General features: G+C 35.1%; 1 long non-coding RNA gene across 5 annotated transcripts in view; it reads right to left on the reverse strand.

Moving 5' to 3' along the window:
• Positions 1–241: 241 nt before the first annotated feature.
• The window catches only part of LOC125923052 (uncharacterized), a 93,732-nt gene continuing 67,600 nt past the window's right edge, over positions 242–26,373 (reverse strand). For 4 of the 5 annotated variants that reach the window (XR_007457870.1, XR_007457867.1, XR_007457868.1 and 1 more), the window contains 3 exons: positions 17,860–17,933; positions 16,075–16,139; positions 10,243–12,194 (listed from right to left, as the gene is read on the reverse strand). This is a non-coding gene — a long non-coding RNA (uncharacterized LOC125923052). Of the gene's footprint in view, positions 445–10,242; positions 12,195–16,074; positions 16,140–17,859; positions 17,934–26,373 lie in introns of those variants that run through there. The other variant, XR_007457869.1, reaches the window with a different exon arrangement.

Consider the following 26,373-nt stretch of genomic DNA (forward strand, 5'->3'; position numbering starts at 1 on the left):
TCTTTTAAATGAGGTACCATTCAGGACACCTGGGTGGCTCAGGCAGTTAAGCGTCATGGTTTGTGAGTACAAGCCCCACATTGGTCTCTCTGTGGTCAGCACACAGTCCTCTTTGGATCCTCTGTTTCCCTTTCTCTATGCCCCTCCCATGCTTGTGCTCTCAGACTCTCTTGTTCATTCTCTCAAAAATAAATTAAAACATTTAAAAAAATAAAAAATAAATAAATGAGGTACCATTTACAGGTTTGGAAGATTAAGACACAGACACATCTAGGGGCGCCAGGGTGGCTCAGTTGGTTAAGAGTCCGACTTCCGCTCAGGTCATGATCTCACAGTCCATGAGTCTGAGTCCCACATCGGGCTCTGTGCTGACAGCTCAGAGCCTGGAGCCTGCTTCAGATTCTGTGTCTTCCTCTCTGACCCTCCTCCATTCATGCTCTCTCTCTGTCTCAAAAATAAACGTTAAAAAAAAAAGACATAGACACATCCTGTGGAGAGTCTTTCAATCCACTGCATATATCAATTAATATAAAATGAACATTACCCTGTGCTCAAGACTGTGTTTGAAGCTATATCAAAGGACATATAGAGTAATAGTTGTCTCCCCAAGTGCTTGATATTATATACCACCTCAGTTTCTTAAACGGAGTGAGAATGGGTAAATTACTAATATTTATTATGTTTTGATTATCTTTAAAATGGAAATAAATAATATCGATAGCAAACATTATTTTGGGATTTAAATAAGAACAATGAAGCAAGTAGAATGTTTTCTGTCACATACTAAGTGTTGAATATTTTTTAACTATTATTTGTTCAATAAAAAAGACACATTCTCTGATTTTAAGGAATTTTTACGTCACCAAATCTACACTAGAGGAAGAAAAAACTACAATCCCAACCTATCCGATACATATTTAGAATTTGTGGTCTCATCATGAAAATGATTTACCTTCCTAGCAATTTTTGCTTCTGTTATACTGATAAAAGTTGTGTTTCCTTGCTTTATATCACCTGGCAAGTGAGAGAGGTAGATCAGAACGAATACAAATGGCTTGAGAAAGGTAGCCTGGAATTTAAAGTTTGACATCAATAACTGGAATAGGAGATCATCCACAGGCATATTTTTCCTTCGTCTCTCCTACTTTCAACCTACTTGCCTCCTTTCTTTATACTCCACCTTGTTCCATAGACAAAAGAGCATATGTTGAAAAAAGAACAATACAGTAAAATAACAAAGTTCAAGAAAACCAAAATAGATTTGTCTTTTCCAATAAACAGACTTTCTGGTTTCACATTTACTCTCTATTCTGCTGCAAGGCCCCCAGACTGATGCTCACAGCAGCAGAGAACTTGCAACAATTCAGCTTTCAGGGGTTGAATGTTTACAAACACTCCACTGTACTTGCTTCAAATCCTATTGTTTAATTAAATATTATGTAGCTGGAAAATTATTAATTTGAAACAAAGTTGGTTGTTTTTATAAAAATGAAGTTGAACTGTTTAGCAACGTTAGATAAATGTAGTCATTTAAAATTGTTTCAAAATAGTTACAGGCTGCAGTCCAGGATGGGGGGAAGAAGGAGGGAGTTTAAAAATATCAAAAAATTCTACACTCCAGTTGCTTCACAAATGTATTTATTCCACTTTAGAAAACTGAAACTGGAAACTGCAGTTTAAGCAAAAACATCCTCTTTGGAATTCTAGTCTGTGAACCCAATGCAAAGAAAAAGCCTTCATCCCCTAAGTGATTACCAATACATTAGTTTCTGACAGCTGCCTTAACAACATACCATACACTAGGTGGCTTGAAGCACAAAAATGTATTGTTTGTTTGTTTGTTTGTTCCAGAGGTTGTAATTAAGTTGTCAGCCCGGAGGGTCCTTTCTGGGGGCCCTTAGGGAGAATCTGTTCAATACTTCTCTGTTAGCTTCTGGTGGTTGCCTGAAACATTTGTTCTTTGGCTTGTAGACACATCACTCCAGTCTCTGCCTCCAGCTTCACATGATTTCTTCCTTCCCCTCTTTGTCTTTGTGTGTCTGAATTTGCCTCCTCTAAAAAGGCACCAGTCATGACCTCATCTTAATGAGATTACATCTTCAAAAAACCGTATTTCCAATTAACGTCATGAGTTATAAGTGTACAAGTTATGAGTATACATGAATCTTTGAGGGACACTATTCAACCCACTATAGCTAATAAATTCCATTTGTATTTATGTTTTAAGATAAATTAATGCTTAGGGGCGTGTGGGTGGTTAAGCGTCCAACACTTGATTTCAGCTCTGATTATGGTGTCACATTTCATGAGTTCAGATTCAGGCCCCCACATCAGTGTGAAGCCTGCTTGGGATTCTCTCTCTCTCTCCCTCTCTCTCTGCTCCTCTCCTGCTCTCTCTCGCACTCTCTCTCTCTCTCTCAAAAAATAAACTTTAAAAAAAAGCTAAATTAATGCTCAAAATATTCTTCTATAATTTTATCACCATCTTTAAGTTACAGTTAATCACATAACCACATATCCTAATTGCATTAATATAAAAAGAATAAATGATTCAGATCAGAAACACATAAAATATATAGGACTATACTTGAGCCTTACACTGGGGAGATAGGATAAGTTATATAGCTTTTATTATATATTTAAGCTTCTATCTGAAGAAGCACAGCAAATAAGGGGTGCCTGGCTGACTCAGTTGGTTAACCATCTGACTCTTAATTTTGGCTCAGGTCATGATCTCACAGTTCATGAGTTCAAGCCCTGTGTGGGGGCTCGGTGCTGGCAGTGTGGAACCTGCTTGGGATTTTCTCTTTCCCTCTCTCTCTGTCCCTTTTCTACTCTCCCTCTCCCTCAAAATAAATAAGTAAACTTTTAAAAAAAAGGCACAGTAAATGAAACCTAAGAAATATAGAAAAGGACAGAAACAAAGAGAAACAAAGAAATATAAAAATTTTTTAATGCAAATAAAAGTCAAATGATAAAATTGGTTCTTTGAAAAAATTAAAATCTATAAATACTTAGCAAGACTGATCAAGGCAAAAGAGAAAATATAACTTTAGTATCAGCAACAGGAAGGGGGACATCAACTACAGATTTGACAACATTAAAAAGATAATATAAAAATATGTTGAATACATTTGAAACATTACATTTAAAATTTTATATAAAATGGATAAATTCCTCAGGAAAAAAAAAGGGCACACCTTATTGGAGCTGACAGAAGAAATTTAAAAATCAGATTGGTTTGATGTCTATTTTAACAATTGAATCTGTTGCTAAAATCTGTTGACACAAAAATTCCTTTGGCAGAGATGGATTAACCAATACATTCTTTGAAGTGTTATTTATGGTGGAAAAATTTTATACAAACTCTTCCAGAGAATAGAAAAAGAGCACTTCTTAAAATGTTTCACATGAAAAGCATAAACTTCACAAAAATGGCATATAAGATTATTGTTAGAATGCAGTAGCCAAGAACCATCTCTCTCCTGACTATTGATACAAGTGTCCTAAGTTAAATGTTTGAAAGTAAAATCAGTGATCTAGAAAAAAGATAATATATCATGACCAGGTGACATTTTCCCGACTGAAATATTGATTTCACATTCAAAACCTAATATAATTCATCATTAACACATTAAAAAGGTAGAAAATTCCTATGACTCGATAGGTTAAAAAAAAAGCAAATTTCCCCAAAATTAAAACATTAAAAAAATTAAAAAACAGAAAATAAAACAAAAACTTCTCAGCAACCTAAGACACAAGATACATTCCTTAACGTTGTAATGACTGAGTGACTATCTATAATATTTAAAAAAGGAGAAAAAACTATAGCAAATATCATTCCTAATGATGAAATATTGAAAGCTTTTCCTCTAGTTTGGGGAAAAAGTGAAAAGTATCACTGTTACCTCTCTATTTACTATTATACTTGAGTTTGTAGACAGCATACTCAGGTTACCAAAATCTATTGAGTATATAAGGATTAAAAAAAAGGAAATAATATAATTACTAATTTTACATAATTTTACACAAAGGAAAAAACAGAAAAACTATGCTCTTAAAACTAATACATAAGTTTTTCATGGTCTGTGAACACAAATTAATACATCAATTTTTCATGGTCTGTGTATGAATATACACATATATTAAATACATATAAAATAAAAATAAAAAGTAAAACATTAATAATACTATTCAAAATACTTTGAAACAATCTTAAGACAAATAGCTGGGACTGAATTACAAGGGAAGATATATAGGACCAGTACACTGAAAATTAAAATATATTTTTATAAGAAATTTTATAAGACAAATGTAGTTATATATATCCTTAATTTATCACAGAATAACATTAAATAATATCATATCATTTCACAAAGAAGTAATTCCATTTCTCCACCACCAACCTTGGTACTCTTCTTGACATGTCTTACTTCTACACAGGTTATAAATATACAATAAATTTTCATTATTTTTGCTTTAATCAGTCAATGGTCTTTAAGGAAATTTTTTTTTTCATTAAGCCCAAAGAACTCCTTTAAAATTTAAGTGTCTGTGCTAGTGCTAAAATTTTCAGCTTTTGATTTTGGAAATATCTTTATTTCATCTTCATTTTTATAAAATATTTTATTCAGTATGGACTTCTGGGTCATTTTTTTTTTCTTTCTGCATCTTAAAGATGTTACCTCTTTTTCTCCCAGCCTTCACAATCAGCCATCTTTTGTTGCTATTCCCCTGAATGTAACATATCTTTTTCTTTCTGGCCACTTTTAAGAATTTTTTTTTTAATGTTTTATTTTCCAGTATTTGATTACGATGAACTTAGGGGTCTGTTTGTGTGTGTGTGTGTGTGTGTGTGTGTGTGTAATGTTGCTTGAGGTTTACTGAGCTCCTTGGATCTGTTGATTGATAGCTTTCATTAACTCTGAAAAATTCTCAGCCACTATGTCTTCAACAATTTCTCTTCCTCTATTTTTCCTCATTTCTAAGACACTAATTATGAATATGTGTGTGCATCTAATATTATGTCATAGGCGTTGAAAATTGCGACTCAGTTTTGTTTTACATTCCTTTTTTCTCTTTGCACTTTGGTTTAGGTAATTTTTTTTTTTTACTTGTCTTCACTTTCTTAAACTCTATAGTGTCCACTGTTAAGTTCATTGAATAAATTTCCTATTTCTGATGCTATATTTTACTGTTGTGGTGTTTCATTTTATTTCCTTATACTTCACATTTTTTCTGTTGAAATGTTCCATTTACTTATATATTTTGAATACTTTTCTACTAGATGATTTAAAATATTAGTTAAAAATAAAATAAAATAATAAAAATATTAACAAGAGTCATTTTTAAGTTCTCATTTTCTAATACTAATATCTAGAACATCTATAATTTAGCTTCTGTTGACTGTTTTGCCTCTTAGTGTTTATAATTCACATTTCTAGTTTCATTTCATATTTCCTAAATTATATTATATATTGAAAATTGTGTGTCAGAAAAATAAAGATTAAAATTAATGATATGTAACTTCAGAAAAAGACATGTTTCTTCCCCTATTAAGTTGTTTCAAGAGTGGTAGAAGGAATCACTGTAATATATACTTCAGCTGGTTCTGAGCTTTGTTGCAGATTTGGTTAGATTCATTTTACCACTGGCTTCAAATATTTTGCTTTTGAGATCAGAATATTTTCTTCTGCATGGCTTGGGATCTGAGTCCTGGCAAGACTCCAGAGCTCGCTCTCTCTCTCTCTCTCTCTCTCTTTGCTTTTCAATTTATTAGCTAATTTTCTGAATTGTAAGAGAGCTGTTTTATAGTTTAGTATCCAGCCTTTTAGGTAACTGGGGCCTTCTCTTTCTTTTCCTAGCTTTTCACCTTTGAGAGATCTTGCTCCACTTTGCTGCATTGTTCCCAGGCCACAGTGGCTCTAATTTGAGCTAAATAAAAGTCTGCTACTCTACACTTGCTACAGAGCACCTGGCTGCAGTTGATGAAAGCCTTGTGTACCTCCAGAAAACCTTCCACATCCTGTCCCCCTCTCCCATCCTTCAGCAATCCAGGCAAGGCCCTATTCATCTAGAGAGACTTTCTCAGCCCTTTTACCCTGTGTCCAGTCTTCAACTCACCACCTCCTTGCACTCAGTGATGAATACCTGAAGGAATCCTTTCAGTTCTCCTGTCCTGCTCTCAGGCTGCTGAGTGCCTAGTAAGGTCCTCATGTCTATAGGGAGTATTTTCTTGCTGTTCTGTTCTTCTGACAACATTTAATATGCTGCTATTATGCCCTCAGTCAATGCCTTGTGTGAAACAATCAAAGAATGAGCAGAAACTGATATTGCTTGGGATACTAATTAGTCATGTCAGGCCACATGGAGACATTACAATGGCCACATACGTTGAAATGGGCCACGCTTTTTTCTTTGCTATTATACGACAGGTTCACTCTCTTCCCGCCAGGTGTGCAAAGATGAAAGCAGCTGGGTCCCACTTCCCTTAGGATCGTTTCCTCCTCCTTAGAATATGTAGGTTTTTCTGGTGATCTCAAATTCTTTGATGAGCTTAAAACTATGATTTTTAACCTATTCAGTTTCTTCTTGGTAGGCCAGAAACTTTTTCTTAATTAGGACCAAAAAAACCCCTAACTATAAAGAAAATATTGATCACTGCAACTTCATGAAAAATCTATTTATCAAAAGACTTTATGAAGAAAGTAAAAATGCAGTATATGGGTAGGAAAAGATATTTTCATACATGTAACTGAAAAGCAATTTATATCTAAACTATGTAAAGACTTCCTGCAAATTAATAAGCAAAATGCAGGCATCCACCAATAAAAAACAACAACAACACAAAAGAAAGCAAAATTTCAAAAGAAATATTAAAAAGGTTTGAAAAAGGCATTTTATAAAAACGGTTATCCAAATAGTCAATAAGAATTTGAAAATGTCTTCTATCACATCATAGCATTCATGAGGAAAAAGCAAGTGAATACAGCAATGCCATATCACCTTGTACCTAATACGGTGGCAAAACTAAAGAGCCTAACATTATGAAATCTTGGCCAGAATGTGCAGCAACTGAAACTTTAAACACTACTGGTGAGAAAAAAACATTCTGGAATACCGTTTGCCAGTATCTGCTAAAGCTCAATATATGTATGCCCTGTGACTTGGCCATTCCATGCTGATGTATATGACCAATAGAAGTGAGTATACATATATTCACCAAACTACATGTACAAGAATGTTCACGGTAGCATTGTTTGTAATAGACAAAAAATGCAAGCAGCCCAAATATCCTTGAAGAGTAGACATACATAAAGACAGCATGGGAACATCTAATACTCATTATGTTGTCTGAATAAAGACAGACAAGAGATTTAATTTTTGCAAGGTGCAATAAAAGGCAAAACAAATACAGGATGATAGAAGTCATAACATTTTTTTTTCTGGTTGGTTATTGAATGGGTGTATATGCGAGAGGTTTCTTGGTCTGTCCTAATACTCTTTTTCATAATTGAGGTACCAATTATCCATTTGTAAACATTATTCAGACATACACTTAAGCTCTGGATATTTTATATATTATATTTTTATTTTTAAGAAGTGTCGGGGCTGAATCTCAAACTCCTAAAATCTAACTGAGGGTCACTAAAACCTTTCCACCGCTGCTACTTCACCAGGCTAACAATGATTAAGTTGCTCTTCTTTTCTTTTTTCATGTAATAAACATGCACTGTGGCTCCAAAAAGCCAGTCTTCTTACACTTGAATAACGTGATTTTGCTATGAAAAAAGTAAAAAACTCATGTCACCACACAGACGGGCAGATGCCTTAGAGAAAATGCCACATTTTGTCTTTTAACTTTGCAGATTCACATTTATCATAATTCTTGACCTCTGATGTTTCTGTCTTACCTCCTACCAGTTCAACTATGCATTTAAAAAGATATTTTAAATATATCATCCAGGATTCTTAGGTGTTCTCTTCAGGAATAGTTTATCCAGACATCAAGTATGCCAGATCACCAGAATTATTTTAAATCTTGTTAAATATTTTAACACATTATTTTGTATTTTTTTCTTCTCTCTAGTTCACAGTATATAAATTTTCTAGCCTTTATCATACATTCTGATTAGGAACTCATTTTCATTGTTTTCTATAGTCACTCCCCAAACACGGATTTGTCCAGACCAGCTTTTAAGTTGTTTTTAATCAGGACCCTGTGAGTTTCAACTGTTCTGAAGCAGTTTTCTGCTGACTTCTCAGCTCAGTTTTCTAGAATCTTGTAGGGAGCATTGTATCAGGCCCCACAGCAATGAGTCAAGTTTTAGGTTCCGATACCTCCTCAATGAGTCTTTATCCTTTCATATCCCAACTTAGATTGGTACCAACATGCAGCTTCCCAATGTCAGTAGGCACAGCCGCTCAGGATCCTATCCCTGGATGCGATTAGTCAGTGGATCCCTGATTTACTCAGGATTATACCTAGTCCCTGTATTGAACAAGCTTGAGACACTATTCTTCATTTCTATTTGAGCATTAAAGCCACCACCTCAAGGCTTTTACTTGATTCTTATAGCCTTCTGTTTCCTACTGCAGCTAATGTGGACCAAGTTATGTTCTAGTTACCTATTAGTTCTAGAAATTGTTCACTCCTTTCCTTATTTGAAAAACTGTATAGTTTGAAAGTATTATATTATACCTAACATATGTATGTGGTGTCATGTGCATGTATTTTCAGTGAGTGGGGTTGTCTTTCTATATTAGCTTGGTTTACCATATTGACCAGAATTTTGTTAGAATTTGAAAATACATGTATTTTCTTAATGTTTAATTTTTTATTTTTTAGAGAAAGGATGTAAGGGGTGGGGGCAGAGGGGGGAGGGAGAATCTCAAGCAGACTCTACAATGCAGGGCTCGATCTCACAAACTGGTAGATGATGACCCTAGCCAAAACCAAGAGTCAGGTGCTTAACCAACTGAGCGACAGAGGTGTTTACTTTTTAGAAACAACTTACCTGGATTTCCAGAGTCTTCTTTATCCAAATGTAATCTTCCTACACAAGCATTTTACTAGTTTCAAATTCCAGCAATATTTGGGAAGAGTCCCAAGATTGTTGGGCTACTCATCTTTATTCACTTCATATTAACTGTAGAATAGACTTTTTAAATTCATTATCCTCAGGAATATGCATCAATTAGCAATTGTTTGTAATTGGCATAAATATGTATTTAAAAATTTTATAATTACACACATTTAAGTGCAATGAACAGGTTTCTTTGAAAATCTTTTATTTCCCAAACCAGTTCCTATGCAACAGAAGCCATCTGCTCTGTAGCCAGCAGACAAACTTGGCTAATGATCTGCTGATTTCTGTGATAAAAGTTCATCCACTGCTGCCTCCAGCCTTCCTTTCTGATGTGTGCAGACACTCCCACCCTGTGCTCATCCAACCTGTCTTTAAAACACAGACTACCACAGAAATTCAAGCACCTTTTATACACTGTGCAAATATACATGTGCTCTTGCCTATCTTAAACCATGTTCTTCTCCCTCGTATATTGAAATATGACACGGTAATTTCCCTCATGGTGTTCTGTTTGTCACTGCTCACCCAAAACTGTAAAGAGCAAAAGTTTTGCCAGCATCTGATGCCATGTCATGTGATGTGCTATTTATTGGGCTGCATTATTTTTAATTTGAAATTTCATACTCAATGTGACATGTCATATGTCAGGATCAATGATCTTTAAACTTACAACTGTGAACAGAGTTTTGGCGATAGCTTCCTCAGACTGAGGCTGCTCCAATCCTCATACGCCCAGGAATATGTATTTCTTGTGTTCTGAAAATCCTGGTAGCAAAAGTTTTCTGAATGATCTACAAAATGCATTTATGTTTGAAGCTGCTCCTTAAATGTCTGCAATTTGTTACCTAGGGCCTTGTCAAGGACTGCTATAGAGGCTAGATTTATTTGTTACACAGAAGTTGTACCATTGAGAGACCTTATTATTTACTATTCTAAAAGGCAACACTGTACTACATAATTTAGAAAACTTTTAAAATCACAATTTTGAAAAGAGCAAGTTTGCATTATAAAGAGCAGTAATCCCCCAAACCACACTGTTGAGTCTGTTTATGAAATAGAGACAGGGATATTTTCAAGAATTTTAAAAGCATAAAGTTAGAGATTCTTGCTTATGGTACACTTATTTTACTTTATTTATTTTTATGTTTATTTTTTTACGGACAGAGAGGGAGTGTGAGTGGGGGAGAGGGGCAAAGGGAGAGAAGCAGAGGAAGAGAGAGAGAAGCCCAAGTAGGCTCCACACTTAGAACAGAATCCGATGCAGGGCTCTATTCCATGACTCTGGGATCATGACATGAATGGAAACCAAGGGTCAGACACTCAACCAAATGAGCCACACAGGCACCCTTCATATGTTTATTTTAAAATATTAATTTAATATTCTGCATTTTGACCATATAACCTAATATTTTAAGGCATTTGTGGATGATCCAAAATCTGATAAGTTAAAAAAAAAAAAAGGACTTTGGGCAGTATATAAACATTTGACCAAAATTCTAGAAAACTGATTATTTAAACAAGCACATTTATTCTTTCATATGGGTGATGGACAGCTTCCCACCAGGATTATCAGACAGAATTGAAAAGTCCTATTCAAACCAGAGTTGAGATAGTGTTTACGACTAGTCCAGGCTGGTGAAATTTCTGAGGACTTTCAAATGGATTCAGTGTAGTGAACAAAGCTGTGAAGAAAATAAAGTTCTGATCTTATTCAGCTTTCCAGCAAAATAACCCAAATTAATGTATCTATTACAGAATCCTGAGAAGTTGCTAACAAAGCAAAGCTGTTATTATCCCAATCCTTTTTGTTTTGTTATTTTCAATAAATGAAAGGGATTTCTATCACTACAGAACTAGAACATAGAGTATTATATCTATATGCACACACACACACACACACACACACACACACACATTCTAAATGAAGAATTATTAAAATTGAATCTAATTGATTTTCCTCCTTTTTAAATTGAATTCATTTTTTCTCAAACTAATATTTCCTGGCAAAAAGTCTCCAACTAGTAGCATTCCAAAGAATCCTGAGATTTACCCAGGGATATTGTCATTTTTCACTTTCTTCTAGTTTATTCATTTTCTTCTTATTCAGAGACAGTATCTTGCATTACACATTCTATTTGATTCCTCAAGAAAGTCAAACTGATGAGTTATCTTCCTTAAGTATTTCTACAATAGAGGAGGACTTATAAGCACTTGAGCATTGAGTATAATAAAAGTAAGATGAAAATGTGAATAAGTTATATTCTTGGGCAATATATAAACATGCTTTATTAGTATGATAGAGACACTATTCTAAGATCCACTGGTGACTCTTGCATTCCATTTTCCCTTAAAGTGCTCTTAGGTTAATATTTGCTTATTATCAAATGAAATGTTTTCTTTGGCATCTCATTACACTGCAACAGGTCCATTTCAAGAGAGCTCTGTCTTCCTACATTGTTTCTAGAAGTTTGAATATATTGGATACTTAAAAGTATATAATTCTGATAAGAACAAGTTTTGTTTTTATGTTATATCTTGTTTGTTTGAAGTAAAGCTTTCCTTTAGAAATGAGACATTTCTCACTGGTGACCTCTTAGGCCACTGAAATGAATTTCCTTTAAGTAGCGACAGATTCCTCAAAATATTTTTTATCTTCTTTTAAACTTGTTTTTGTTTTTTCACATTTATTTATTTTTGAGAGACAGAGAGACAGAGCACAAGCGGGGAGGGGCAGAGAGAGAAGGAGACAAAATCCGAAGCAGACTCCAGGCTCTGAGCTGTCAGCACAGAGCCCAACGAGGGGCTTGAACTCACAAACCATGAGATAATGACCCAAGTAGAAGTCGGACGCTTAACTGACTGAACCACTCAGGAGCCCCTTAAATATTTTTGATTTTTAAGGAAAGACTGTTTTGCCTTAATGCTGTGTTTACTTTTAAGGAATCACTTCATTTTCCTGAAGATTAAAAAAAGTGGGTTTTTTCTCATGTTTCTAAAAGGAGCATTTTTTGGAAATTGTCACATGTCCCTTAACGACAATGTTGCCCAGAATAGTTCCATTGTCAGTCTTATGCCTGCTCTGTGATATGCTCCCAGTTTCAGGTGCTAGAAGGAAACAAGAACACAAAGACAGATAATGGCTTCTGCATTACTCACAAAATTAAATAAATAAATAATAAATAAATAAATAAATGTGGGCTAAATTTGTCCACTTTAGTTAGTATCTGAAAATAGAATATTTAAAATAATATTTAAATAACTATTCATTTTTGAGAGACAGAGACAGGCTGTGAGCAGGGGAAGGGCAGAGAGAGAGGGAGATACAGAATCTGAAACAGGCTCCAGGCTCTGAGCTGTCAGCACAGAGCCCAGCGTGGGCCCTGAACCCACGAACTATGAGATCATGACCTGAGCCAACGTCAGACACTGAACCAACTGGGCCACCCAGGAGCCCCTGAAAATATATTTTAAAGGAAATTAATTTTAATTCATTCTATGAGATATATGTTTGTCTATAAAGATAAATTCAACTCATAAGCTACACATAAAATATACTTTTTAATTTCAAATAGTATATTAAATGTTAGCAAAATTTCTCCTATGGAGATTTGAGTTTATACCTGCCCCACACCCTTTTCATGAATGGTAGAGAAAATCTTGTTAATTGCACAGAAGCAGCAAATATATTAAAGTTATTTGTGAACAATTTGGCTTCATGCTGCTAAGTGCTAAGTGATTGATTCAAAATATAAATTTGAAATAGCTGGTCACAAATGAATTAGTTGAAATGGCAAATGTATTTCTAGACATTGATTATTTTCATATATTATTAACTTTGTACACATAGAGGTGTTTGCAACTTCTGTATCTTTATATTTCTGTTCTTTCTATTTTTAAAAATTCTCTTTTAACCATAATGCTTATTGGGTTTACGTTCATGAATTTTTTATTTTATTTCTAGCTGCAGGTGACTTGTCTGAAGGCAAATTTCAGAACTTTAACCATCATTTGGATAACACTTTCTATTTTTTAAAGTTATTATTTTTTTAATTAATTTGTATTCTGTCAATGTTGTCCACTTCATTTACTTTAATCATGTTTTTGTCTTTTCCCTTTGCATATGTGTTTTACTTTAAAGCAAGTTTTTTCCAGAAACATTTTAAGCATAATTTTTACTGTGCTATGCTCTTATTGCTACAATTTCAAATGATTTCTGCTTTCAAGATTGAAGCTGTATAAGGAAGTATGGGCAACCTCACTGCACATTCAGTGACATGTTTAGAGAAGAAAATTGAGACAAAATGCTAAGAAACCTGTACAAATTTTCCAAACCCTCTGAGAGTTCACAAAATATATTACTTTCCCCCCCTCCCCGACTTTTGATAAAAGGAAAAAATTCTTAAAGGTATGTAAAAATTGCCAAAACATCTCCACAACACACAAAATTATAAATAATTTGAAGCCAATGACTAGAAATATTAATTTTTTGACCAGTTTGTCATGTTGAGCAATTTGTCATTATGATCATTTTGTCAAATCAGCCAGTTTATTTTCAACCAATTTACCTGTAGTTTAATAAAATTGTTCTGTAGTTTCTGGTGTTACTAGAGACATTTAAAGGCCCCTAGGAGAGAAAATTCTGTTCGAAGTAAATGTTCATAAAATCTTCCAAGAGAAGTACACTTTTTCTTTGACCCTTGGTTTTATTCCTGCCAGACCATTCAATTACTATGTGTATAATATATTCCAATTTGGTAAGTGCATTTGATTTTGACCAACATTTAATGTAAGAGTGTGGCATACAAGTATCTTGAAGGTACCAACTTTACAAAACTTCAAGAATTAAATACATTTAAGATATATCAGAGGCTAAAAACAACAAGTTATGGAAAAATATGATTAGCATGATTTTACACTTGCACAAAATAAAACAAATAATACAAAAGTTTCTTTTTTTATGACAATCCCCTGAGCAAATGGGATTATACCAAAAGGAATTATAAGGTATGAACTTTCATTTTTATTTCATAGTTTTTTGTGTCATTTAGAATATTTAGAAACATTTAGTACTTTCATAATTGAAAGATTACATGGTTTGGGTGACTAGGCAGCCATTTGGCTAATCATACAGATAGGCCTGAGCGTGTGTCTAGAGAAAAGCATCAACGTCTAGGGTAAGAATTGGAAACTGGCAGATCTAGGCACAAGCTTGACATTCAGCAGACTGTGCATGATAGTCATGCTGAAGATACTCATATGAAGGTAATGAGTGTCCTTGACTCCCTAGAGCCCAAGAGAGGATTGATTGGTGAGCTGAGTCTCTTCTGACACTGAGATGGAAATTACAGAGCAGTAGGCTTCCTAGGTTCTGTCAAAGCAAAAATTGCACCAAAGCTAAACAAGTAAGGATCTATTCAAGACTATTCCAATAGAGAGGTGCCTGGGTGGCTCAGCTGCTAAACATCCAGGTCTTGGTTTCAGCTCAGGTCATGATCTCACAGTTGGTGGGTTCGAGCCCTGCATTGGGCCCTGTGCTGACAGCATGGAGCCTGCTTGGGATTCTCTCTCTCCCTCTATGCCCCACCCCTTCTCATGCTTCTCTTTCTCTCTCTCTTTCTCTCTCTCTCTCTCAAAATAAATAAACGTAAAAAAAAGGTTGTTTTTTTTTAAGATTATTACAACAGGAGTGAGAGACTAAACTCAACCCTGCCAAAAAAAAAAAAAAAAGTCAGGAGAGTTTTTAAGTCAGGGTGCTAGTGGAAAAGTACTGGAGAATGTTAGGGGGTAAGTTCATCAATGGGATGCATCAAGCATATTGAATTATTTCCCTTTTTTTTTTTTGTATGGGATTAAGCCATCTGTTTGCTAATTGGTGCCCATTGAATTTAGCTTCCTACACTCCAACAGACTAGGAAATAGGGGTACTATCTTCCTTGATGATTGCATTTCAAAGTTATAGCCCCTGGGTTTCCAAGAAAGACTTTCCTGGGTTGTAAACATGCAAGAAGCTTTTTAAATGGGGCACAGAAAAAATTCACAATTGTAAGTTTTCTAAGGTAAATGCTTTAAGAAAAAGGAGATTAGGAGTTTGTGGTTAAGAAGAAACCTATATAAATTTCAGTCAAGCTAAGTGGAACATTGAGATAATCTTGGTCATTTATGTATATTTGTATCCCATAAGGTCAACATTTCTTTGCCTTTCACCACCTAAGGGATTATGATAAGAATATGACAATAACCAGATATGAGCTAAAATGAGTTTGTAAATTTAAATAATATATAACATATTATATAAGGGAGTCTAGTAGTCAGAGAGTCAAGGTGAGTCAGATTTCAGGACACAAAAATTAAAGATACAGAATTATTTGAAGAGTTAGTTGCACAAATACCTGAATAACCAAACAATAAAGCACTTAAGGTTCAATGCACCACACAAAAATAAGACACACTCAGGAACCAAGTTTGCCTTAGCAAACTAAAGGAATCAAGAAATGATTTAAGCAAAGCATGTTACTCGTTAAGACTTTTTGGTTTATTGATTTGAAACTCGTTTTATTGGTTTGAAAGTTTAAGTTCAAAAAATATCTTACAGGGGCACCAGGGTGGCTCGGTCGGTTAAGAGTCTGATTTTGGCTCAAGTCATGATCTCAAAGTTTGTGAGTTCAAGCCCTGCATCGGGCCCTCTGCTGTCAGCTTAGAGCCTGCTTCAGATCCTCTGTCTCCCTCTCTCTCTACCCCTCCCGTGAGCTTTCTGTCTCTCTTTCTCAAAAATAAATGAATATTAATTAAAAATATCTTACAGTACAAATACATATAGAGATAGATATTGTATGGGAGAAGCTAGGGAACAGGAGATATAATATAATAGGTCCAAATGGGGAGAGGGGAATGTAAGTATGGAACATGGGTAATAATGTAACAAATAATAACACTAAAAATTCCTAAAGGAAAAAAACATGCAAGTTTGTAAACCAGAAGGACTCACCTGTTTTTCAGGTGGATGATGAAAAATTATACATACTTAGCTCTTAGCATGGTCAAATTCTGAATCTAAAAGACAAAAAAAAAATCGTTTTAAACTCTCTGACAGAAAGAACAAGATAACTACAAAGGAACAAAAGAAAAGAGAGCAGATGCCATATATCAATACTATTTGTCTGGAATTTAGAATATTATACATACTTGCCAGGGAGTAAGAATGCTATCAAAAGCATCTGAAAGAAAATACTATCCATCAAATACCTAATATATAAAATGATGTTTCATTTCACAAATAATCAAAAAATAGGGTATATTTTAAGATCATGGAGGAAAAGAAGTTATACAACCAAAAGGCAATTGTATTCAGAGTAATCAATATACTGATTTCTTCAGAAATTTTCAGAAAACAAGAAGTAACCTCAGGTTTGTAGATGATTGCAACAAGAAAAGGTTATCAGACAGTATAAGATTCAGAGAAGGGTATTTAGAGAGAAGAGAGTGAAATTGCAGAGAAGGAAGATTGGGAGACAATTTCTAAGTCTCTTTCGATTCTGCCAGTTTCAAAAACAGACTGTCTTTGCTCTGGCCAATGTTTTCAAGGATGTTTGTACAGCAAACAACTTCGGGAGATAGAGAAAACAAAGGGCAGATACGTTTACTGGCCATTGCAATAAAAATAGTGTCTCCCTATTTGGCGAAGTTCAGGCAGTCTTATTACACATTTTGAAAAATCTGTGTTTCCTAAGCACAGGGTTCCTCTCCTGTAACGCATCCCCATGTGCACCTGTGTTACTTGATCCTCTCCTTGTCACCCTGCAGGAACTGGGTTTCAGAGAGCTGGTAGAAGAAAGATGATATTCTGGCCACTGCTGTTGTTGTAATAAACTGTCCTTTGTCTGTGGAAAGAGGAAAGAAAAGAAAAGGAAAAAGAAAAAAGAAGGAAAGGAAAGGAAAGGAAAGGAAAGGAAAGGAAAGGAAAAGAAAGGAAAGGAAAGAAAAAGAAAAGGAGAAAGAAGAAAGAAAGAGAAAGAAAGAGAAAGAAAAAAAGAAAGAGAAAGAAAGAAAAAGGAAGAAAGAAAAAGAAAGAGAAAGAAAGAAAGAAAGAAAGAAGTAGGGAAGGAGGGCTAGAGGAAGGAAACATTCTCCAAATAAAAGAAAGAAAACTACGACTTGGAGACAGTGAAGGAGAGAAAGAAAAATGATGACATATGAACATTATTAATACATATAACCACAGACAGAATATGTGTCTCTATATACTGTCATATTTTAATGGGCTGATAATCTTTCTGGGAACAAAAAAAATATGAAACCTGGAACAAAAGAGGACATACTACGAGGAAATCCTCAAAGGTATTCTGTATCTCCTAAAACCTAAGCGTTGGTACAGGAGGGAGTGGAGGTACAATACTAAATCTTCCCTCAGATAGTGGAGAAGGAAGAAAGGGAGAAAAGGAATAACTGTATTTTGAAGATGCCAACTGTGGGATGGATTATGGCACTGTGGAGATGAAACAGTGCTTCTCAGCAGGGGGAAAAAGTTGGCATCTTGTTGCTAAATAATAGTCATACATGACCGAAAAAACTAGAAAAGCAGAAGTAACTATGAATATAATGGTGAGGCACAGAAAAGCCTCTACATGCTGGGGTAGGGTGGGGTTGGGGTAAGGAATTGATAGCATCTTGATTAAAGAAGAAAAAAGGAGGAGGAGGAGGAGGAGAAGGAAACATCCTTATTTTGTGCATGAAGGCCTCCTGGAAGGCACTGAGAACCAAAAGGCAGCCTTACCTGGGATGGACTGCAAGGAAATAGGGGCTAACACGTGAGCCATTCCAGGCTGGCTGACATGGCAGTATCCTTACCTGCAGAATTACAATTGAGAGATGCACAGATATGGAGGTAAAAGGAGCTCTGAAGAATTAGAAAAGGATGACAAGTAATTACCTCTGAATATATGGGAAAGATTTCTTGTTCAAAGTTAAAACTTCTCCATTTTCTAGCTTGCAACAAAGAAGGTTGGCAGCCAGCCATGTCACTCTTCCATCTTGGATTCATAACACTAGTATGAGACTCAAGACCTCTGAAGCCTCCAGGGTTGGCAGGGGTGAGTGAGAAGTGGTGAGAGAGCAGGACAAAGTCTTTTTTGATTACCATCTGACATTGGTTTCTACTAGATTTGAAGATATTTGATGCCAAAATCTTTTCCAGTTTAAACATTTCTGACAATTACCTCTTATCTTCCTAGTTCACTGAATCTAATACCTTGACTCTGAAACTTCTCCAAGACTGGGACCCATATCCATTGATCTCACTCTCTTTTCAGTGCATAACTAGTATCTCCAGCTTTCATCCTGTAAAATACCTACCATTTAAAAATTTTCTCAGCAGGAAACATTTTATTTTCAATATACAAATTTAATAGTAATCCATTTTAAGCTCATATTTTAATATGCATTTACATCAATGTATACACACACACACACACACACACACACACATTTTATGTTCCCCAAACTCAATATAACATTCTAAACAACAAAAAAGTGGAGGTGAATCTTAAGATACATTTTAAATATAATTGACAGAATGTCAGAATTATACATAAGTGTATTGAAGATGTTTGCATATAAATAGCATGCAAACTAAATACATTTTTACAGGCAGAGCAATTATTAGTTATTGGCAAGTAATAATTTTATGATTTGTCATCTAGGAGCGCCTGGGTGGCTCAGTCAGTTAAGCATCCGACTCTTGATTTCAGCTTCAGTCATGATCTCACAATTCATGTGCGTTCCAGTCCCAAGTCAGCTCCACGCTGGCTGCGCGGAGCCTGTTAGGGATTCTTTCCCTCTCCCTCTCTCTCTGCGGGTCCCCATGCTCATATTCTGTCTCTCTCTCAAAATAAATAGAATAAAGTTAAAAAACAATTTTTCATTTAAATAAGATAGTTTTTTTTATTCATGGACATTTTACTAAGTTTAGTTACATTTAAGGAAATTGGTTGGGGCTTCAGAGGTAATAAATAAATTTTTTATAGTTTTTCCTTTTCTTCAAAATAAGATATAGGCTCTTGGTTAGCTGTTTTGCACAAAACATCTGATTTACAGAGATGGATTACTAACTAAATGGGGATCCTCACATTTCCTCACCATCTGGTACACGATGTCTAAGTTAATACCACATGTATTAGTTCTATGTTATGGCAGCCCCTTTAAGTTTCACATTTCTGTGTTAAGGAAGTCACAGTTGTTATAACAAACATGCATCAAGATTTTGGGGACAAAAAAATAAATGTTGCTGAGCTTACTGTTATAGTTGCAGGCCCCGTCTTCTGGTGGCAGAGTGCCATCCCTGGCCTCTATTGTTTTAGGTCCTCATCAGTCTCCTTGCCAAACTGTGTGACCACCTCTCCCCATACAAGTCCTAGCTGGCCGACGAGAGCTACCACTGAACTTCTTAGTGATGCCAGTGCCCCTCTCAGGCAGTATATTCCTGATGAATATGACTGATATGTCCTCTGGACCCTCTCATATTTACACTACTCCTCTGAGGGGTTTTATGGCTTCTCACAATGTACTCATTCCAACATGCCTATCTTACTGGACTCTTTAATCCCTTCCATCATAATTCAGGCATTTCAACTTCATTTGGTGTGGACCACTGCTTTCTCTACACTTCTCAGAGCTACCATATCCCTGACTTTGCCTATTCCTACTGAGTCCTACCAGAGAGTTAATGTCCCAAAAGAGCTTATGCAAGTAAATTAATTCTTGCTCATCTAATCCTATCCAATGCCATAGGTCCTCCACTGAAAGCTCCAAAGAACTTCAGAAGTCACTAAGTGCTCTTTGGTAGCTACCCAAATATTCCAGATACCAGGGAATTCCCAATAGCAAGAAGCTATGGGATGCTATATTTGAAAGTATGGGGAATCACCAAAGCCAGGGGACCAAGTAGAAGTTATAGGCAGATATCAGGTGATCTGCAGGTCATAAAGAGCCTGACTGGTACCTGATAAACAAAGAGCAATGGCCCACCTTTCTGGGAGCAATTGTCTTGAGACAATTGTCTCTGTTTAGAGCAGACTAAGTGGTGCACCAGCTGCAAAGTCTCCATCTCTGAGGCTGTGAGAATAGTTTAACCCAGAGCCTGGTAGTAATGAGCCATGACCAAGCTGCAGAAACGGCTTTGTGTGAACAGAGGTCCCCTGCCAACAACTTGAGAAAATGCCAGTTCTTCCTGTACTCAGATACTAGTCAGAAAAGGAGGAAGAGGAGCCAGGACTCCAGGAGGCTGGAAAGACAGATGTGATAGGGAGTTAATCTTTAAATTCGTAGAATAAATTACCCAAAAGGCATTCATTTAGACTGAGGGAAAAAAGGTCTAAACTAGAATTTAATGATATATGTAGTCCTTATTATTGCTAATCTCCCATTAGGCAAATAGGGTTTTGTGTGAAAGATGATATCCTTGTTGAAAATAAGGAAAGTTTAGATCTCTGTTGTTTTCATGTCTATTCAAATTCTTATTTCCCTAAATAGCTTTTTCTTAAGTTCTTTTGTTTATGTTCATCTGTAAGAGGAGGCTACTATATAGGAAAAGTGAACCTATTATACTTAAATCCCCAGTATACAGTCCAGCCTTCTTTCATGGATAAAAACATATAGCTTGGGTAATTGACTCCAGATCCAGGAATGATCCCTAATTAGAAAAGCCAGTCATGTCACCTACTTCCCTTGCCAGTAACTGGTTGAGGAACCTAGATGGATCATTGTAGGGTTTTCCCCCAGCAATAGGAAGGTGACTTATGCTAAATTCGAACACAGGGAAAGATTTATTCTATGGATACAAAAGAGGAGATTTGTACGTAAGAAAATAATCAGTTCCTTGATTTACGTAGCCATATTATAAGCACGGGGAAAGAAATTAATATGGCACAATGTAGACAGGAGACATGGAGGGACCTGAGCCCTTAATGATATTCTTGAGCTGCAGAATCTAACAAACTTGGGGTGCCTGGGAGGCCCAGTTGGTTAAGCGCCAGACTTCAGCTCAGGTCATGATCTCACAGTTAGTGGGTTCAAGCCCCACATCGGGCTCTGTGCTGACAGCTCAGAGCCTGGAGCCTGTTTCAGATTCTGTGTCTCCCTCTCTCTCTGCCCCTCCCCTGCTTGCACTCTATCTCTCTCTCTCTCAGAAATAAACATTAAAAAAAATCAAAAAAAAAAAAATCTAACAAACTTGAGACTCACACAACTTCTACACTTTTGTAATTTCTTTGTTGTTTGAGCCAGTTTGTGGCTGGAATTTTCTTATTTGGAACCAGAAGCATCCGGATTGTTACACATCAATATGAAAAGTCAATATGAGGGGCGCCTGGGTGGCGCAGTCGGTTAAGCGTCCGACTTCAGCCAGGTCACGATCTCGCGGTCTGTGAGTTCGAGCCCCGCGTCAGGCTCTGGGCTGATGGCTCGGAGCCTGGAGCCTGTTTCCGATTCTGTGTCTCCCTCTCTCTCTGCCCCTCCCCCGTTCATGCTCTGTCTCTCTCTGTCCCAACAAAAAAAAAAAAAAAAAACGTTAAAAAAAAAAATAAAAAAAAAAAAAAAAAAAAAAAAAAGAAAAGTCAATATGAAAAGTCATGCCACCGGCAGTTCCTTTTGAGTTCTCAAATACTTGTATTGCCAGTCAGTACTAAAGCTTTAACAGGAGTTAATGGGCTATTCCTAAAATAGCAACAGAAATAACCACAGTAGCAGTCAGCTTGTCTCTTCAGTCAGAGATGCCATATTCTGTAGTCCTATTATAAAGATCAGTGAATTGTTCTCCTTATTGAATTCATTTTTAAAAAAGACAAATGTATTTCTTAAATTGAGAGATGGAGTATTTTCCAGGAAAGAAGAGTATCCCCTATTGACAATCTCCAAACCCTCCATGCTAGTAGAAAAAAAATTTTTACAAGAAGATGACTATCATGTAATGACATTACTCTTATAATTTTCATTTCCACTACTTGCTAAAAACCACCACAGAAGTGCTACCTCTGCAAACACACCTGTGTGGAGTTCATTTCTAATATATAAAATTGGGTAGAAATTACTCTGCAAGGTATTGCACAAAGAATTTTAGAGGGAAAAAAAGTTATATAAATCCAATAGACTTAACTATTTTGAAGAGAAAAAGGAAGAACCTAAAAGGGTTTTGTTTGTTTTTATTAGCTTTACTGTACCAATAGAGGAATTATATACATGTTTGCTGAAATTCTCTTTTATCTTAAAGCAGCCTCTCTTTTTATCATTAGAATAGCGTGTTTAAATACATACCTGAGACAAAAGTACGATACTGCTGCTAATGTTTTGTTCACTACATCTTGTAACTAATTGTTGCAACATGTGTGAAATGACATATCAGGTAGGAAGTTGAAAAAGACAGAGATTCTAAAGGAACCCACTACTGCGTTCTCCAAACTCTAGATGCAGAAGCACTGTTAAAGCCAAGGGGGATTTATATTTTAGATAAGTCAGTTGATGATAGACTTTTAGAACAAAATGTTCTTACTTGTAATATTTGCCTTTAGAATATATCTGCATAGGCAAAGCTACTCTTAATTCTAAATTCTAAAATTGTGACCTGAACTTATAAGAGCTCCCTTTGCTACTTAAATTTCCATTCAGGATTTACTCTAGGAGATCTTTAGAGTTAGTCAATATTTTCTTAAAGTTTTTTAGGTATTGAAAATAGTATTAAAATGATTAACGTCTAATCAGATAAAAACTATATAAAAAAGAAAAGATATGGCCCATGTTTAGCTGAAAAAAGCATAGCACATACACTTGAGAAAAACAAGACCCTTCATACTCCCCGATGAGACATCACTCTTAGAGTGAGTTTTTCATTTATTTTACAAATAATTTTATTTTATAAAATAAATGAGCTTTTCTAAATGGACCTCTGAATAGTTCCTTAGAGCTATAAGATTATATTATCTTAAGAACATATCAATATTGAAAGCATATTAACAAGGAGTAAAGAATGATCAAATCTAAGCAGGATCCTTGAGAGAATTTGAAGCCCCATGGGGTGAAGTATTAGTGCTTCTGTAAAGTTCCCATCAATAGAATAGAATCTATACCATAAGTCTTAATCTGTATTTTTAATAAATATCATTAGATATCTCACATTATCTTATTTTTAAAAAAGGAAATTATAATACCATAGCTTATTCTCCTATATTGTATCTCAAATTATATTTTTCATGGCCATCAAATGCTCTGAGATTTTTCCCTTGACTTACTATTTCTAACAATTCAAAAATAAATTCTATTTTAAATTAATTCTATTTTCATTAGCTAAGAATATCAGAATTTTGTTTAATTTGGGCAAGCTGCTTCCTGAGTCTGAACCTCAATTCTTTGGCAATTAAGTGAGAGAGTGAGGATGTTGGATAAAGTTGTTTCCGTAGTGTCCAAAGTGCCCATCAAGACTGAAACTTGATGATTCTATAGACCAATTAAGAAATACCTACTACATTATGTTTTCTGGTGGACTGTGGAGCTACAGGCAAAAATGGAAAAGTTCCGTGAAAATTACTACATGTAGCTGTGAGAGAAAACCTCAGAAATTGATTTTACAAATAAAAATCTTAATTTTTTTAAAGTAGCCATTTTCCAAAGTAACAGAGGTTTGCTTGTATTGCCTGAATAATTTGAAATTATGTAACCTACTAAAATAACTATTTCGAGGACATCATCATTCATTTGAAAATAAAACTCCTAAAAATTTTATTCGGTAAAAGTGATATTCCCAAATACCCAGGATCTTGGGTATATAGGTATATAGATGGATAGATGAATAGATAGACAGATAGACAGATAGACATAGATATAGATATATCTATCTGTCTGTCTAGCTATCTATATATTTTTTTCCCTTTTTGAGAATCCATACTTTAGTAAAAACTAATTATGAACTCTTCTTTATAATACATGGCTTTTTGCCACATAACAATATAAAGATGAGAAATTCATATACACCAGACATATCCTTAGAGGCACCTGATACATGTTCTCTTTCTGATATGTTCTATAAAAGTAGAAAGATCCACAAAGCATGTGATGATGTTCTCAATATCTTCTTAAAGTTCTGTACAGGCAAATGCTCTGACCTGTAGCAGGTGAGAGGGATGGGATTCTGAGACAGGTTATTTGTGATAGCTGATCTCACCAGAATTAGACTCGAGGCATGGTGTTCAGAGACAGACTACTATTGCCAATCCTATCCCACTGAAAAAGAAAGACTCTAGATAATATGATTTTTTCTTTTCCTCAAAGGATTAGAGTCATAGATTTTTGATGGTTTATTTTTGTCACATACTATGTTATATACGTTTTGCTGTACCAGCATTTTAAAATGAGATTATTTGCTTCTAACAGTACAGCTTAGTAAGCCTTTTATACATATTTACTATATATAATAGCACATGTCTAAATTGCATTTAAATTATTCATTATTCTGGAAAATCAAAATCTTTTAACTACTTAACCAGAATTTGTAAGACCTATGAGACGGATTGTTGTTCAAAATGGCTACAAGATCTAAAAGCAAATTTTAAATATTTTTGCTTAAAAAATGTGTTGTTTCCATTGTAATTTTTATTATATAAATTTTGCATTCAAAATTTTGAAATTGGATCATCAGTTTATACTGTACAAGCTAAATCTATGAAGCAAGTACAAGTATTTATAAATAAGTAGAAAACCCCACTCTTTACCCAGACAACAAAACGGAGGATTGCTTATAAACAATCCTTGGCTTAGTAACAATTAGTGATGTCTGCACATCCAGTGCCTGAATCCACACTAAACACTCTATCTTTTAAATCATTTATAAAATTTTAGTGTAATGTATAACCTGCTTAAGTAAAACTGTTTACATTTATAATAACATTGAAAAGAATTCAGAGGGGAGCCTGGGTGCCTCAGTCGGTTAAGCATCCGACTTCAACTCAGGTCACGATCTCGCGGTCTGTGAGTTCGAGCCCCTGTCGGGCTCTGGGTTGATGGCTCAGAGCCTGGAGCCTGCTCCGGATTCTGTGTCTCCCTCTCTCTCTGCCCCTCCCCCATTCATGCTCTGTCTCTCTCTGTCTCAAAAATAAATAAACGTTCAAAAAAAAATTTTTTTTTAAAAGAAAAGAATTCAGATTCTACTCACCAGTGTGTTTTAACCTTAATCAGAAAAAAAATTAACATGGATCCCATTCTTGTTCAACTCTTGGCTTGTTCAAAGCTGGCAGTTAGCATCAAATGAGGTCCTTTCACAAATAATCTTATTTGTGAATAAAGTGAATTTATATCATCAACAGATTAATCATCAGCTACTGAACAGATGGGAACAATTTTTAGTTACTCTCAATTTTATCAGATTTGTAATATTAACTTAACTGTGTTAAAACCTCTGTGTTAAAACCTCTGTCTTATATTATGTATTCTTCATGTGGATTAATTTATTCCTTTTTTGTGAAAGATACATAGTCTTAGCAATTTCCATTTTGTTTTAACAAGCTTTTCATGTTCCATTAAGTTTTTCATTGACCCAAATGTATACTCATTCCCATAAAACTAAAATCTTTGAGTACTAATCTGAAGTATGATTGGATTAAAAGAAATTTTCTGCAAGAGAGTAGTTTTTTTCTAACTGCTTAGTAGACAATTTGCCTCGTTTAATCATTTAAAATCACTAAATACAATATAGTAAAGATCTTTGTTATCTCTACTTTTCATTTCCATGATAAAAATGGCGCATTGGAAACTTTTGTTTGTAACACTCAGATTACATCTATTAACATAGCATTTTATGCAGAACCTAAATATATAGTAAGGAAAAACAACTATGAGAATTCATCCAATTATAGTTAATCCGCATTATTTGTGCATTCTGTATTTGTGAATTATGAATTCATCTACTTGCTAAAACTTATTTGCAACCCCAAAATCAGTACTCAAAGTGCTTTGGGGTCATTCATGGGCATACACAAAGCAATGAAAAATTTGAGTCACCTGTTTTAGGCATTACTAGCTGAGGTCAAACAAAGCCATGCTCTACCTAGTTGTTTTAGTTCTCATATTGTAAACAAATGTTTTCTGGTGGTCTTTTGAGCCATGTTATTTCACTATCTAAAGTGGTCCCCAGGTGTAGTGCTGAACTATTTCCAAACTCAAGAAGGCTGTGATGTGCCTTATGGACAAAAAGCGTTGGATAAGTTTCATTCAAGGCATGCATTGTAGTGTTATTGCCTGCAAGTTTACT

The sequence above is a fragment of the Panthera uncia genome, chromosome B1, assembly GCF_023721935.1.
Source record: "Panthera uncia isolate 11264 chromosome B1, Puncia_PCG_1.0, whole genome shotgun sequence".
Taxonomy (NCBI): domain Eukaryota; kingdom Metazoa; phylum Chordata; class Mammalia; order Carnivora; family Felidae; genus Panthera; species Panthera uncia.